The sequence below is a fragment of the Alosa alosa genome, chromosome 24, assembly GCF_017589495.1.
Source record: "Alosa alosa isolate M-15738 ecotype Scorff River chromosome 24, AALO_Geno_1.1, whole genome shotgun sequence".
Classification (NCBI taxonomy): Eukaryota; Metazoa; Chordata; class Actinopteri; order Clupeiformes; family Clupeidae; genus Alosa; species Alosa alosa.
Window position 1 is genome coordinate 22,121,895 of NC_063212.1, and position 12,657 is coordinate 22,134,551.

At 41.3% G+C, this 12,657-nt stretch overlaps 1 protein-coding gene across 2 annotated transcripts in view; it reads left to right on the forward strand.

The window, feature by feature from the left end:
- The first annotated feature begins 7,673 nt into the window (after positions 1–7,673).
- Positions 7,674–12,657, forward strand: part of LOC125289166 (butyrophilin-like protein 2) — a 49,665-nt gene continuing 44,681 nt past the window's right edge. For both annotated transcript variants that reach the window (XR_007192590.1, XM_048235869.1), the window contains exon 1: positions 7,674–7,749. The gene's annotated coding sequence lies outside the window, so the exon portion shown is untranslated. The remainder of the gene's footprint in view (positions 7,750–12,657) is intronic.

Consider the following 12,657-nt stretch of genomic DNA (forward strand, 5'->3'; position numbering starts at 1 on the left):
GAGTGGTGACAGCATGAACATTTCCTGTTTAGCATTGAAAACATACAGATCATAATTTGACTTTAGCCTATAGACATAATAAACAAAAACAGACAGGACACACAAGCAAACATGTATAGACAAAACACCATGAATAACATTAAACATTGAGAGAGCAAAAGAGAATGGGTGGGTAGGGGGAGCAAAAGGAATGAAACATAAGAAGAGAGAAGAGAGAGGTGATCCAAGCATCAGTAGGCTACAGTGGGTTAGAGAGAGTTGAGGGTGACAATGTTATAATCAAGATGAATGTTGGCATGAGGTATGATGTGCTATAGCCAGGTGGTGATATTGGGGTTGCGATACAGAGTTCCATTGACATACAGTTTATCGACTGACAGTGCTGCTCGTTTGCCCTCTTGCCTGAGTTGTTTCATTATGGGCAAGAGGGCTCTTCTTCTTTCCTGTATTACTTGTGGGAATTGGTCGTTTTAGTCCGAATGAAGTGCCTTTCAGTTCTTTCCCTTTGCTTTTGATGAGTTCTTTGTGTTTGAAGTGTTCGAACTTGGCGATAATTGGAGGAGGTTTTTTATTGTCTTTGGAAGTGAGACGGTGTACACGGTGGAAGGTAATCTTGTCAACTGTTTCTGGCGGTAGTTTGAGAGATGACTGCAAGAATTCTTTAACTGCTTTCTCTGGGTCGTCGGGTGTATCTTTAGAAGTTGGCAGGGGAATTCCGGAAAAAATGAGGTTATCGCGCATGCTGCGGCACTGGAGGTCTAGGATTGTTTCTTTCATGATCCGATTTTCGCTGGTGAGTTGATTAACATGGTCGGATAAGTTTGTGATATTTCCTTTGAGTTCATGGTTTTCTAATGCGAGTGTGTCGATCTGTGATTGGGAAAATTCGAGGCTGGCTTTTAAGTCCTTAATATCTGCGTGCAGATGTTCCAGTATTACAAGTTTGTTGTTTATGGATTGTAGTAAACTGACCTCGATGGATGTAGAAGTAAGCAAGCGTAGGTGATTCTGGTTCAGTCTCTGTTGAGTAGTCACGAAAAGCGCGTTTCTTGCTGGGTTCAGATGACATAACGCCCAGAATGAAGAGGTTGCCGTTGGAAAAGGTGGAGAATATAATCCGGTTTTGATGAGAGTTGTAGAGAGGTAGTGGTTGTTTTAGTAGAAGAAAAATAAAGTTTTGTATTTCTGTTTACAAGCGTCAGTGTTCAGTGCGCTGCCATTTTGGATCTCACCCAAAGTCTCGCGATGTTCAGTTCAGTGCATCAGTGCCTCCGACCTACATGGTTACATACATGCATGATACATGATAAAGATTTTGTATTTAATTAGGTGTAACCGACCGATTTGAGGGCCGCAGATAGCAAAAAAGTTGCTATCTGTCAAAGTGTGTCCATTCCTTGTGCTCCTGATTTTAAATAGTCAGAGACTTGGCTTTCCACAGAAGCAGAGGTGTCCTCCTCATCCTCAAAAGAAAAGAATTCATCCTCTATGGCTGAGTCGGTGCTGAGGCTGCGCGTTGGTGCGTTGGTACCTGTTGGCTGGTCTTCATCTTGGGCACTTTTCCGGCATTCCGCCAGCAGACTTGCCTTGGCGTTGTCCTTCCTTTCCTGTGTCCGCAGCCAACGTAGTTTAAATCTGGGAAGTGTCACTACAGCCAAGACGGCAGTCTCACTTTCCAGCACCTCTGCGAATCTGGTTTTGATTGCCTGAAATGAGACACACACAACCCAAAATTGTAGGAAATGGTGTTCAGCTCTGCGATTGGGAATTCACAGACACGAGCAACAGCATCATGAAAGGAGTTCCATCTGGTCGTACATGGGACAAGGAGCTTCCTTTCAAGGACTTCATCCACGATCTCTGCAGCCGCTGTGGAACGGCTGGCCTTGTTCCACAAAGCTGTGCATTTGGAGGTGGCACTTCTGTACACTGCTTTTATGCCTGGCCTTGAAAGTAGCCACTTGTCCACATCAGAGCATGAAATAAGGTTTGCTGTGTGCGATGCACATCTGTGGTGGGGTGGCAAAGTCACAACATCCTCTTCCACATCCTCTTCCACATTCATGTCTTGTAAGGCATCATGAAGGTCGACAAAAGTCACATCATCATCATCATCCTCCTCCCCAGAGTCATCACCCTGAACGGGCTGGTAAACTTTAAAGGCTTTTACAAAATTCGAACGATTGTCTGTGACAGTAGCTGTGATTTTGTTAGAAATGCTAAAGGATGAGTGGATATTGTCCAGTTCAGTAGCAATGCTGTCAAACGTATGACGGCCCTTGAAACGTCTGCAGGCCAAGGCTGCTTTCTTTCGCTCTAGGCTGTGTGGATCTAACCAGTGGGCAGTCACGCCGAGGTAACTGCGGTTGTGCGCAGTCCAAATATCTGCCGTTGTAGACAAATAGTCCAACTCCTCAAAACTCTTTTTAAGCTCTGTGTTCATTTTGGCGTACTCAGAATCTAGGTATTTAGCAAATGTCTTTGAGCATGGCGTACAGGCCCCTGCTTTCCGAGGTATTTTAGAAATAATGGCTCGGAATGAATCCTCCTCCACCGTCGATATTGGCAACATACTTTTAACAACATACCTTCCTATCATACGGTTGACTTCAGCCTGTGTCAAAGGTTTTTGTTGTAAGCCAGAAAGATCTAGCTTTACCTGCTTGGAGGACCTTGCTCCGAATCCTTCTGTGCTAGTGGATGGCGAGCTATCATCTGTGGTGGTGGAGGTATCGGTGGTTTTGGCCACGAGCTTTGTAGATGTGTGTGTTGTTGTGAGATGTTTCATTAAATTAGAGTTGCTTACAACGGATGTCGACAAAGGTTTTGCTCCTGGACATAATGTACACATCACTTGCACGTTCTTGCCTTTGACCGCAATGAATTTGAAATAGTGGTTATATCTCCACCTTGAAAATGCCAACTTCTCATCGGATTGCTCACTCGCCATCTCTGCTTCATCGAATCTCTGTTTCTGTGTGTGTGTGTGTGGCGCGTGTGCTGGCATGTGTGTAAAAACACTGGCTTTGATTGGCTACCATGAAACATGACTCTGCCTTAGCCAATCATAATCGCTTACTTCGTTATTAAGCTTATCTCCTCATTAGCTATGAGCCATACCAGAGGTGCTTTCGGGTTACAGTTTATTCAATCAATGCATAGTAACGCACCACATTTAACGTCCAGTAACGGTAACGGCGTTGTAACGACGGAAAAAATAATTAGTTAGATTACCCCGTTACTGAAAAAATAACGTTGTTACTTATTCCAAACACTGGTTACCAAAAGGAGCTAAAACCAGATCTTGTGTATCTTCAACACATCTCATCACAACATATCTTCAACACATTTCTTACAAATACAATGTAATAACTAAACTTAAAAGGTAATATTACATTTCCGTGTGGAATGCGCTTATCACTACATTATGTAGAAGACATAACATTTATGCACATACAACTGTACAATAACTGTACGGAAATGATGCACCACAAAATGAAACCTAATGTGTAGGCCACATAACATGTTAATGAACTGATGGCAGTTACACCATGATGAAAAAAAGCCCCACACCATGATTCCTAAACCTCCAGACTTCACTGTTGGTATAGTATTATAGGGTGATGTCCAGTGCCATTTCTCCTCCAAACATGGTGTGTAGTATGACTACCGAAAAGTCCAATTTGGCTCTCGCCTGACCAGACTATATTCTCTCAGTATTTCATAGGCTTGTCCAAATGTTGTGTAGAACACTTTAAACAAGCTTTGACATGTTTTTCTTCAGTATGCAGTTGTGCAGGGTGAGCATGCATGGAGGCCATGGTGGTGGAATGCATTCCCTATGATTTTCTTTGTAACAATTGTACCTTCTGCCTCAAAGTCTTTCTGGAACTTTCTCCAAATGGTCCTTGGCTCTTGGTAGCCTGGCCACGCCCACCTAGATCTCCTTTCAGGGAGATACTAGTCTGGAACACCATAGCTCACTAGCGTTTCCATCGGTTGGCAGATTACCTGTCCAATCAACGACAAGAGGGGATGCCGCTATAGTTTCGAAACCAGAAGAAAGTGTAAAGTAAAGCTCATATTCTTTTCTGCAGATGCTGTTTATTGTCAATATTGACAGTTTACAGTTTAGGCGAAGTAGGAAGTAGCATCAGAAATCCCTGATCAATGTGATTGGTTAGGCTGGACCAATGATTTCAAAGTTATCTCTATGGGCCCTATTTTGGCTATCTAAAACGCATTGGGGGTAACTCTCCCATGTGCGTAAGGATGCATAAGTAAAAACTATGCGCATTTCACTCTGCGTAAATTCTCCCCTTCGCTTAAATCTGTCATTTACGTGTGATAGAGGAGTTATGCGTTTTGGGAGGAGCAAACCCAAAATCTGGGCGTTTCTTATATATACAACTCGTGCATGCATTCTGCCATGGCTTAAGCACCTTTCCAGCTATGCGTTCCGGAGGGCTGTATCATGGTTGAGCGCCACTACAAGGTCAAACAGCATATTGCTCGATGTCGGCAGTAGGCCTAGTTCTAAATACATGTAGGTTACACAGAATGTTACAAATTAACATTGCAGTATTAAATTTGGTGCTTAATATTCTGATGCAGCTTCATGTTTTCCCCCATTACAGTATGACACGGTGGCATATTCCCCAACATTACCTTATATATGAGGCTACATTGTTAAATAGTGAAAACCCCGTTATAATCACCCACATTGGATATTGGAGCTTACCGACTGTGCATCTTGAGTTTTAACTTGACGTGAAGTCATTATCCCAGAGCCTAGTTTGTTCGAATCTGTTAATTTATTTCCAATTTGACCGAAGTCATCCATACATTTGCACAGACGTCTGCATTATTGTTGAGCAGCGTTTAAATTCGTCTGTCTCTTAATTCATTTGTAATAGAGGTATTGTTATGCCAGTCTCTCTACTGTATTCGAACCTGCAGGTGTCAGTCTACAGCTTTTGGTTAGCATAGATAAATTGATATTATGAGAAGCAGCTGCAATTGAAACTTTTTTTCTCAACAGTAAGTTTTTAAATTATGGATTGTTACCGGCTCGCCCGTTACTGCCTCCTGCTGGGCTGTTCTTGTTTGTGTCGCAGGTTGGGAGTTGTGCAGGTGTCCCGGTCAAGTGCCCCAATCAACTTGATGGACCTGCACCTATATAGGGCTACCTCGCAGGGGCAGAGGGCCCCTCTCCAGGCGTCGCTGTTGTTGTGTTGGATTATTAATTACACTTGACTGATTTGCACCACATTCTATTCTTCTCACCACTACATTTATATTGACTAGCTTACTTCTATTATTTACTTATTTACGTTAATAAATTACTTTTGTAAATACTTTATCCTCGTTTGGTCTCCCATTTATGTTGCCACGCTAACTACGAGCCTTGGTTTGGTAACAGGATCTACACACCTCAAGCACGTCTTGACTCTTTATAAACTAACCAAGTCAGCTAACCAAGTCAATTCTTTGTTAGGCTATGTGATGACACTGTAGGCCGTTCTTCTATTCCGTTCGCCATGCTTACGTTTATGTTTACAAAATCAAAGACTGGTTTGTGTTCTTTCTGGATTAAAATGACATTCAGAAGGTCAATGAGAAAGTCCATGTTCCACGTTTTCATATCAACCTAAATTAACAAGGTGGTGGATCAGTCAGGTTCTATTTGAAATAAATCATGCCTCTTTGCGCACTGTGGGTGTGATAGAAGTGGGAATGGGAGAATACGCGTAACTGAAAGGTGTGTAACTGAAGTGTGTAAAAAAAGCTTTTGCGTGATTTCCCTGAATGGGAATGGGATTTACTTGAATGGGAGAACCCCCAAAGTGACATATAGCCCATCTATATGCACTAACCCCAGCTGATATTAATCCTCACAGATGGGAGGTTTAATTACTTTATAACTACTTTAGTGAGTTCAATACTTTTTTCCTGTCTCATTTCACTTTATTACACATAACTTTATTGATGGACTAATGTTTGTCTTTCTTTATATGTAAGTTAATAGCTAAATTAGTGTTATCATACCAAAATGTTATCTACAGACATGGATCTTTTCAAAAATGATAAGTAACCTTTGCCACCTTGAGTGGTACTGACATCTGGTCTGGCCCATGGACTATGTGTGGGAGTTGAACTATGCGCTTGACTTATGTGGTGTACAGTGAGACTTTATTAAGTTAAACATTAAATGTTATGACTGCATGAGAGCTGCTAAACAAGATAAACCTCTATCCTTCACTCTTCCTGCTTCTCCTTCTTTCAAACAGAAAAGTTCAGAATTTTTTCATAGGGATCATATACTTGGCATTGTATACAATGTTGACCTCTTCGATCATCTTCCCAGTGTCTTCTTTCTGTTCCTTCAGCTTTCCTTAAATCGAAAGGTGACAGAGCTTTCTCTGTCTATGCTCCCCAGCTCTGGAATAGCCTTCCTGATGATGTCAAATCATCCTGCTTTAAATCCAACCTAAAGACCTATCTCTTCTCCCTAGCTTTTAACACTCCCTGACCCCTTCACCTCTCCCCGAAATATATATATTTTTTTCCTTGTCATTTTCTTTCCCCCCATTAATATTAGTACAAGGGCCATCTGTTGTTATCTTCGAGATTTTAAGTTTGTTATTTTCTTTACTTAGCCTATTAGTATATTATTTAACTATTATCATTATTATTATTATTATTATTACTACTATTATTTGTATTATTATATGTAAAGCACTTTGGTGCAATGCTGTTGCTTTTAAATGTGCTCTAAAAATAAATTGACTCAACTTAACTACAGCTTAAAAACACTCATAATGATATTTCTGCCATAGTTGATAGCTTTCATGTTACATGTAGGTTCCTGGGGTGCGTTTTCCAAAACCATGCAACTTGGTTGGTTGGCAGTGGGAAGTGTTGCCCACAACACACTAGCTTTCTGCTAATGAATGACGTCAATGACACATTTGAAAGGCTTTTTAGAACAAATGAGTGATTCAAAAAAATTTAATACTCAGCGGTTTGTATTTTCTCTACCCCCTCTTTCGACTGCAACATTCAAATTTCTACACAAAAAAATATATCCTTACAGCTAGCCTAGAAATCTAGACGCGCCCCTAGCTGCCAGGGCTAGTTTAACAACTCTCCGTTGGTTTGTGAGCTCCAAAAATCGAAACTCAATCAGGCCAATGAAATCGTGTATCGTTAGGTGGGCTTAACATAATGATTGATGGCAGAGTTGCAACGGCTTGAATTCCCTGCTACTTGAAAACAAATAAGATGGATGTTGCTGTTGGCGAACAGTGTGACACGAGTTTTTATTAAGTTGGCAAACTTTGAACTAGCCAACTAGCTCCGCTGGTGGGAAACGCATGGGACTCATAGGGACTGTCCTATTGCGTGCAGAGGGAATTTGAAAGACAACTGATTATCCCGACCCTCGGACTGAGCACTGCGAGCGGTGAGTGCCCAGACCCTAAATTTTAATGTGGGTCTGGCTCGTCAGGCTAGGTTACAGCTCCATAGACCTCCATTCATTCTGCACTTATTCGTGAGCGCCCTCACGTGGAAGCAGAATGGGAACTGCAACCAGTTCAGAAACCGAAAGTGTCCCGAGAGTGGCGGCTCTCCCCTTATTAGACATTCTCTGCTGTGGAGTAAGTGAAAGAGGAAGAGACAGAGTGGACAGGGCCTGTTGTTCTGATGGGAACACTCATTGAAGCGGAAATTTGGCCATATATGCAGGTAATAAAATATCTTTCTGTTTAAGACACTGCTGAATATTGAAATGACACAGTAGCCTACTTCACCATCGATAATGTGTGAATTACCATGAACACAATCATCTACGATGCACTAAAGACAAGACTCGGTTATTAACTTGGCGACAACCTCGTTCAGAGCGGTCTCTTCGTGACTAGGCTATTGAAGCCAGCAACATTCACTTCTCTAACATTTAACTTTATACCCTATCTACCAAGATAACATGACCTGTATTTGTATGTGATGAAGGCTAATTCCCTAATTCCTGAACACAATAATCTACGACATACTAGAATCAAGGCTTAGCACTCTTCGGAATCGATGCGTGCACTCTCACGTCCCGTCTTACCTGCTGATCCAGTAACAGGATATAGATCTTCACCTTTAGCTTCGTCTCTGGTAAAAACGTGTCATTCACGTAAAACTAATCTGCATTAGATTGTAATTAGACTGCATTACTGTAGATATGTTGCCTACCAGGCTAGAATGCGCTTGCTCTGTGCGTAAAGCCAATACATTATGCGCGTGCTTACTGTGCTACACTCAAAACTTAATTAAGGGCCAATCTCAATTCTCTATTTTACCCCTTCCCCTTAGTTTTGCGCGTGCACGTGAGACGAAGGGCTATCTCAATTCTCATTTCGATCGAGTGGTAGGGATAAGGGCAAGGGGTAGATATCCCTTAAAACCAAGTAAGATCGGGAGCTTACTTGAAACCGAGGGGTAAGATAAATACCCAACATACACCGCTCACACCGGAAAAATAAGCACACCGACAGATTCATTGACATGAAATGTTGGCATTAATAAGGATTATAAAATTAAAATGGTAATTGTTTTATGTTGCATTCAATCTTGTGACCATATATTGAAGGTCCTGTTCTTCACGAGGAAGTTTAAAAAAAAACGCTGTTTTGTGAATGTTAACAGCACATCATTATTTGCGCGAATGTCTCGCATTTTACATATTTCCATGTCTACCCCGCGAATTGGCAGCATACCATGTCAGAAATGTAAAGTCCAACAGCAGCTAAATTCGCTGAACTTTTTTACCGCTCGTCTGATATGAATGCTGCATAGGCCTACTGCTGCCGACTCCTAGGCAGGTAGCGATTGCCTCTGATGTCAAGTAACGACCATTTGGATATTATTGTAAAATATCAAAGGAGTTGTGGGATGTTTACATAGCAAACTGCATGTTTATTTTGTCCCCCATCCCTGTTTCATTCACCCGGACCAAGGTAGGCTGCGAACGAACATAGGCACGTTCAGCTGTTGTTGAAACTAGATGTACCGCATAGCGGTACAAAATATGACCGCCGCTCAGTCCTGTACATCCGTTCCGCGAAAATAAATCCCACTTCAATTTGTCTCCATATTTTACTCCATCCCCCACTCTTGAAACTTTTGTGTATGCTTGTTTGGCATGCCTGAGTGTGTGTGTGCGGCTGCACAGAAAGTACCCTACTGGTGCTGAAAAGGTGAATAGATTGTAGAATAGCCAAAGAAGATGTAGAATTGTTATAAAACCTTTAAAATCTCTAAACAATCACAAGTAGGGCAGTTCATCACAGTTCATCCATTGCAACTGGATTGATGAAAGGTCACTTACACCTGTAGGCTACATTGTATTTGGGAAAAGCAAAAGGTATCAGCATAATGTTATTTATTTATTTATTTTTATGTATTTATAAACAAAAACATCTCTGTCAGTTCCATGCCGTTTTCAACAGCTATCAAAAACAAAGGTCATTTTGGATGGATGGATTTTTTGTGAATGTTTCTTCTTCTACATAAGATTTTAGTCATCTTTAGTTCATGTAATACTTTATTGTCAATGCACAAATTAAGTAACAGTAGTCTGAAACGTTATTGTTAATGCACAAATTAAGTAACAGTAGCCTAGTCTGAAACGAAGTGCTGTTTTACATCTAACCAGTGGTGCAAATAACTGACATGTCCAAATGGGCCTTGATGAAATGCGTCGCTAGACTGTTCATACACATTTTAACGGGCCAGCGTTGAAGAGCTTTTGTCCGTTATTGTTAGTGCAAATATAGGCTGATTCATGTTCCCTTGCATTGTTTAACTGAGGTCCATGGCTAGTCTGGCTTTCATCAGACCAAGCTCAATCTTTTAAGAAATCAAAAATAAATAGCGGGCAGATCAGGCTGGGTTCACCCAGCCTAGTCCATAGGCACCGATATTGTTTAATTTTCGATTGAGATATACACGCTCTGGCTATTCTAAATGCAAAAATGCATCAGGGAGTTATGACAAAGCGGTAACTAACAAACTAGATCCTAATAGAAAGTTGTTAGCTTCCCTAAGCTACAGGTAGGATTATAAGGTAGGCCTATTGACAACATAAATTGTCAATAGGCTATGCTGGCGACACAAATAAAATCTCCTTTGAAACCAATGGCTTCGCCTTACAGTATCAAAGCGGACTTAAACTGTCATATCGTGGCGAAAAGTTGTAATAACATTCACGCAGCTCCATGAGTCAATGAAAGCGCAAATGAAGTAGCCACTTCTAAATGGGACCTACTACACAGTAGCTTAAGGTGTTTTGCTAAAACAGCCATAATGAAATGAAGGTGTCATTGTTTGGATACTTCACACACCGCGTGCTTTTAATTTCACAGACTACAACTACCAAGCTGTAATCAAAGCACATCGATTCCCCTCTCACACCCTGCACGCACTTAAAACAAAATAAACAGGCGTCTCAGTCTCACGCATGTATAGGCAAAACTGCATCAGACCCGGTGTAGCGTTGGTAAATCTTCCATTGCACAGAATGATTTTGTAGCCGCGTGCAATAAATGACAGTCGAAAGATACAAACAGTGCTGCTATACATTTGCTTGGTATAACCGCATTTATAGTTTTCTACAAATGCAATAAATCAAATGCCTCCATCACTCAACCAACGCTTAACGGTAACATTACCTAGGTCCTTATTGATATTACAAGATTACGCATTACCTGCAGTAAAACCAAGCATGTCCGATAAACATCCTCAGATTTATTTCGCTTCAAGAAGAAATGGGAATTACACTTCATGTGAACATCGCCCTATCCTTATTAGATGTTCGCTATGTGAAATTACAGTCCTTGTATGAAGCGTCCATTGTTTTTTTCCAACCCCTTTTAACTTCCAACAAAATTACGTCTCACTGCAGCGATCGCCATCTAGTGGACAAGCGACTACTTCTCGCCAATACTGAAAATGCAGCCATGATGATGATGATGAATATTTATTTTGGCTTTCTTTTAATCCTACTGATTTTCATTTTTACCGGGGAATCACAAATGAGTGATTATGAGCCAGGTTTATGTGGGCCCTTGAGACCAACATACCATAAAAGATTCACAGAGAACTGTGTCTGCCCTACCCTCCTTTCGGGGTCCAGTCCAGCGAGGGGCTGCAGATGAAAGCGAAAAATGGCGGTTCCATGCTATCCATATGGGGGTACATGCTCACCAAGTTTTGTGTACCCGGTCTTTCAGTGTCCGGGAATCCTTGTTGGTGTCGTCACTAAATGTACACATAAATTATTTTATTGTAAGGCCCCCATGAACGAAAGTACACAAAACTTGGCATGCATTCAGAGGGTGTCATAATGATCCTACACTTTTAATTTTGTGCAGTTTTGACCTTGTCAGCCAGAGATATTGAGATGAAAACACCTAATTTTATGCTTTTTAATTTTTAACTAGGTGGCGCTATACATGAAATAAGTGGTAATGGGATGGGTTGACATGCCCCTTAAGACCAACATAAAAAAAAGGTGGACCTCCTAGGCCCCTACGGTTCTCGAGATATTCACAGAAAAACTGTCTCCGGCCACCTACAGGCCAGTTGGTGTATAGTAACATAAATTAATTTATTGTGTGGCCCCCCCATGAACGGAATTCCACAAAACTTGGCGTGCATACAGAGGGTGTCATAATGATCCTACACTTCCAATTTCGTGCAGTTTTGACTATGTTAGGTCACAGATACCTTCAATTACACCACCTCATTTTACTTTTTGTGTTTAACTAGGTGGCGCTATACATGAAATGAGTGGTTATGGAATGCGTTGACATGGCCCCTTGAGATCAACATACAAAAAATAATGGTCCTCCTAAACCTTACGGTTCTCGAGATATTCACAGAAAACTGTGTCTGCCCTACCCTCCTTTCGGGGTGCAGTCCAGCGATGGGGGCTACAGATCAAAACGAAAACGATGGTTCCATGCTATCCATATGGGGTTACATGCCCACCAAGTTTTGTCTACCCGGTCTTTCAGTGTCCGGGAATCATTGGCGGAAATTTGGACATCGAAAAAAAAAAAAAAAAAAAAAAAAAAAAAAAAATCTGACTAAACCTATATGACCGCCGAGTGGCGGTCATAATAATTCCTGAACGGTTTTATTCCGAGCTGAAAATGCAATTATAGCCTATTTGACAGACGACAGGTTGCTAGTGACAAAATATTAGCTTTCAGTGTGGTACGATCTCTGTAAATTACGTTAATTCAAGTGTTTCAATCATCCAGCTCTCCCTTATGGTTGGCTAGTGGTATCTCATTTCCAAGTGGAATATTCTTCACCCCTATGTCTTGCCACTCGGTTTTGAGGGACAAGGGCTAGGGGTAAGATGAAGGGATAGGGGAATGGGAAGGGGTAAAACAGAGAATTGAGATTGGCCCTTAGTGTCTCTCCCTCTCAAAAGTGTGGACTAACTTAGTAAGGGGGCCTATGTGATTCTGTGGGTTTGAAATGTTAATTTTTGGAGAGTGGTTGGATCTTGCAGTTTTTTTGACATGTACCTTTTTGGATCAACAATATCCAAGTATCAACTTACAAACATCAACAATAACAACAAACACAATTATC